Consider the following 5,455-nt stretch of genomic DNA (forward strand, 5'->3'; position numbering starts at 1 on the left):
AATATAGAGAATATAGACAATATAGATAATATAAGCAATATAGACAATATAGGCAATATAGACCATATAGGCAATATAGACAATATAGGCAATATAGGCAATATAGACCATATAGACAATATAGGTAATATAGACAATATAGGCAATATAGACAATATAGGCAATATAGGCAATATAGACAGTATAGGCAATATAGGCAATATAGGCAATATAGACAGTATAGGCAATATAGACAATATAGACAATATAGGTAATATAGACATTATAGGCAATATAGACAATATAGGCAATATAAGAAATATAGACATTATATGCAATATAGACAATATAGGCAATATAGACAATATAGGCAATATAGATAATATAGACAATATAGGTAATATAGACCATATAGGCAATATAGACAATATAGACAATATAGACCATATAGGCAATATAGACAATATAGACAATATAGACCATATATGCAATATAGACAATATAGACAATATAGGCAATATAGACAATATCGGCAATATAGACAGTATACGCAATATAGACAATATAGATAATATAGGCAATATAGACAATATAGACAATATAGACAATGTAAAACTTCAACCTCCGCAGGTTCGGCTCTTTTTCCTTAAGTAAGTATCTAGCAAATCTTAGTTAAACAATGCAATATGCCTAGCCATCGCATACGATTCTGGCTTACTAGTATTAATCTTTATAGTGTTTCGTCAATAGTTTCCATTTATCTGTCATATGTTTTCTTTTGCTTTCTCTTCCTCCCAATTAACGTCTTTTTCGCATGTTCCGCATGTTTTTTCAAATACTTACGCACGTACCAAAACCATACGTTTTGCGTCTTCAATTACACACACAAACACACACACACACACACACACACACACACAAGTATATATATATATATATATATATATATACTTAATATTACATATAATAATCCGAGCATGAAAAGCAATATGCTTCAGATAAAACTTAGAAAAGTAAAAGGACTACTCGTTAAAAGTGGAAAAAAAAAATACAAATATAATAAATTTGTAACTTAAAATACTGCAGCATTAAGAATTTTTAAAAATTTTAATTTAACATTATATATAAATATGAATATCTTGGCTTTTTCTTTTCCAGTTTTTACAACTAGTCCTTTACTTTTCTAAGCTTAATCTTAGTCATATTGCTCACATTTTTCTATATAATCCATGATTTCTCCCGACTGTTTAAATTTTTTTTTCTTCAATATCATTCCTATTGTCAACAATCAATAAAAAATTATTACCAACTTCTTAAATTGACTAAATAAAAAAAATCAAATAAAAGACGGAAATAAACAGAAAGAAGGGACAAAAAAAGACCTAAATAGAATTAACATGCGAGGCCGTAAGCGAAATATTATCAGCTATTGCACGGCAAAGAGCATCACTTTTGTTAACCCGAGTAAGATGACATGCGAGCAACTTTCCCGCTATGATTTATGAACGTATCGAAGACGAAAATGTTACTATGGTAACCAACAGCAAATCAGAAATTGTTTCTAAAATGTCAATGTTTAAAAAGTTGCTATGATACCTAACATACAATCAGTAGAAATCGTTTCTCGCGTTACTTCCTAATTCTAAGAGATTTGAACACCAATAACTTTATTATAGCGTTTGTTTAATGAACGAAAATGGATATTTTTTTATTTCAGAATATAGCTGAGAAGGTAAATTATGAACTGTAAACATTGTTTAAAGCAGTTCTAAATGAGTAAAACTAACACTTAACCATATATTCAAATACGATTGGAATTATATATATATATATATATATATATATTATTTAATCATATAAATTAATATACAAAAGTTTAATTTCATGCGTAAGTTTTCAGTATTTACTTCAACAGTACTTAGAGCTAGGTAGTAAGTTACGAAAATATATATGGCAATTAAGCTACACAGAATATTCCGCGTTTCATTATCGTGAGAATTCGTCAGCTTTATAAGAATATATATATAGAAGAATATTCTGTTTAGCTTAATTGCCATATATATTTTCATAACTCATAATAAGGCTTATGAATTATCACGAGAATGAAACGCGTAATAGCTTAATTGCAATATATAATTTCATAACTTATATATATATATATATATATATATATATATATATATATATATATATAAATAAAATATTTCATCTTTTCACATATAATATTATAGGAGATATAATTTCTTGTATCAATTTTCGGTATTTAATTCAACACTGTTTTATTCGTTAAAAGAGCTGGGTTGTAAGCTATTAAAATGTACTTATTGCAAATAAGATACACAGAGGCGTCTGTGCCCCCATCCTCTATCCGGATGAAATCGTCAGGATAAATGAATGAAATTTCTTGTTACTGAATGAATTCATGCACTTAGCCTAAGAATTCGCTACGGTGATGAAATGTGAACGTCTTCGTAAACTTATTGCGATATATATATTTTTCATAACTTGAAACCACGAAACAGTACTGTATGTGGATGACTATATATATATATATATATATATATATATATATATATATATATATATATATATATATATACTACCTCTTTGTAATTTAGCTTTATAAAGATGCTAGGTAACATAATAGGGATGCGACGTCTAGCGATATAACATTAGGAGCGAAATAAAATATTGAGGCTGTTTATGGGGAACGAAATTGATGTATACCCTTATTGAATAAATGAATAACTCTATATATTAGCATGTAGCTTTATATTCTCATTTTTATTATATATATATATATATATATATATATATATATATATATATGTATACATATATATGTATACATATATATATATATATATATAAATTGTTTGAATTTTTATTTATTTTTTTATTAGCGATTAATTTCTAAATTTCGCTCCCTGAGCGATTTCTCTTATCATAAGAAAGGAGTTATTTGCCCTTTGTTTACATTTTTCTTCGCCCAAATCTTAAAAATAAAATAAAAATTATTAATTAATAATTAATATATATATATATATATATATATATATATATATATATATATATATATATATATATATATATATATATAAAGGAGATTAGAACAATAGTCTAAAGAGCTGAGTGTATTTCAATGTAACAGTGAAATTACTAGTTTAATTAAAATACAGGAAAGAGAAAGTGCTCGTTGTACTTTAGATATATAATAAGCTCGATAGGTAAATATCCTAGAGCTAATTCAATATTAAGTAATGTGATTGATAATTTAAAATTTAAAAATCAAATTAAAATTAAATTAAAAATCCGTTTCATAAGAAGGAACAACAACAAAATCAATTATCTGTACGATAGTTTCGGAAAACAATGCTTTTTATTGTGGTAGACATCAAGTCACGTATATATATATATATATATATATATATATATATATATATATAATTTCATATGCGGGGTACAAATTTAATTATTGCAATCATGACAGAGAGAAGGCTTCTTCAAGCGAACGTTAATAATCTCTAAGGTTTTCATGTGATAGGTCTATTGAGCTTGACTCATAATAGTGAATGAGTCAGTGCTAAAGTTTGTGTCACATGCCGGGTCTTTATACAAATGTTCAGCTATAGAAGACCTGGATGTGTTAATAAGAACGTCTTTTGATAGGTAAGTCCCATTCCTGATTTTGCTAGGTGCGTGCTGTTGGATTTTAAAAACAAGTCTTAACGATGTCCGACCCACTTAGTCAGCACTTCAACTACATTTAAATTTATAAATTACATTATTATTATGATGGTGGGGGTAGAACGCTTTTCCGACTGTATATCATTAACGGTTTCGTAAAGAACACGACACGTACGCATGAAGTAAAATAGTATCTTTACACTTTTGAGCAAATCTACTTCATTTACTCACATAAAATTAATATACGAAAGTATAAATTTATGCGTAAAATTTAAAAATTTACTTAAAAAGTGCTCAATACGTAGGTAGAGCTAGTTAGTAAGTTATAAAATATATATGGCGATTAAGCTACACTGAATATTCCGCATTTCATCCACTCTAGGACTCTTTAGGCTTATGCGCATAAGCCTGAAGAGTCCTAGAGTAGATGAAACGCGGAATATTCAGTGTAGCTTAATCGCCATATATATTTTATAACTTACTATATATATATATATATATATATATATATATATATATATATATATATATATATATATATATCAGTTGTGTGTGTGTGTGTGTGTGTGTGTGTGTGTGTTAGAGAGCTAATGCAAGAGAAAGAGGTAAATGCCAATTCAAACTAACAGAACATCTGTCGGTCGTATACATATTAACAAGTGACTGGTAGTACAAGAAAGTAAATTTACCACGAGATGATTAAGGCCATCAACAAAGCTCACTTTACTGCGCAGAATAATTCCACAGTAAGCGAATACCTTCAGTCTATAAAAAAATTTCAAGTAAAAAAGCACACGTGTATCTACTAGTGAACTTTTTTTGTAGAAATACATTTCTCGTCGCAATGTAGACACAAAGCTGCTACTTATGCCATATAAGCGTTCATAAATTGAAATAAGGAGCTATTGTTTTGCGGGGGACGGGTTTATAACATTTTGAATTCTTTAGAGTCATTTAATGTCGGTTCAATCAATCGGCGGATTTTGAATAATAGTAAGAGTGTTTGCTAATGGGCTGAGAGACCTGGGTTCAATCCTCGGTCGAGTAATATAGTAAAGATGTGAAAGATCATACTGTATACTCCCTTGAATAATATTCATCATTATAAGGAAAGGACAAGTGGAGGAATTCTGGCGATGAAGTTGCGTCCTAATCTATGCTTCGGTATAGCAGCTAATAAATAAGGAGCTGTTGGTTCGCCGTTGACTAAGGTCAGCCACTTAACTTTTTTTCATATATTTTTGTAGCATGATCCCATGCTTGATGTTCATCATGTTTTTAAACATTTAGCAGATTTAATCTCGTATACAGATCATTTGTAGAATTAGTTTTGACTAGCTGGTAGGCCGGCGTTGCCCGGTCGCGCAATACGTTTAAAAATGATATTTTAATTTATGCAGATTGCGTATGTCTTATTTCAATTATCAATCCTCTATTGAATATTATATATTACAGGGAATAATTTGTCTACTCGATTTATTAGCATTTTTTTAAAAATAAATACAGGGTGACCAAAAAAAAAAAAAGAAGCTAAATGGAGGCCATCCAGAACATATGCTGTGGAACGGAGAAAAAAAAGGCCAAAGACCCTTATGTTTTGTTGTGATATTTTGAATATAATTAACTAGTTATGACCAAAGTTTCATTTCATTCGGACAAAACACTAAAAAACGGGGCCTAATTAGAGTTGGGCCCGTTTTTTTTTTGTATTTTTTCTGTATTAATGATAATGTTGTTCATCAAATTCCATTTGCGTTTGTTTACAATATCGCGTCAGCTGATATTGGGA

Source organism: Euprymna scolopes, chromosome 23, assembly GCF_053919585.1.
Source record: "Euprymna scolopes isolate OS-2025 chromosome 23, ASM5391958v1, whole genome shotgun sequence".
In the NCBI taxonomy this organism is placed as follows: Eukaryota; Metazoa; Mollusca; class Cephalopoda; order Sepiida; family Sepiolidae; genus Euprymna; species Euprymna scolopes.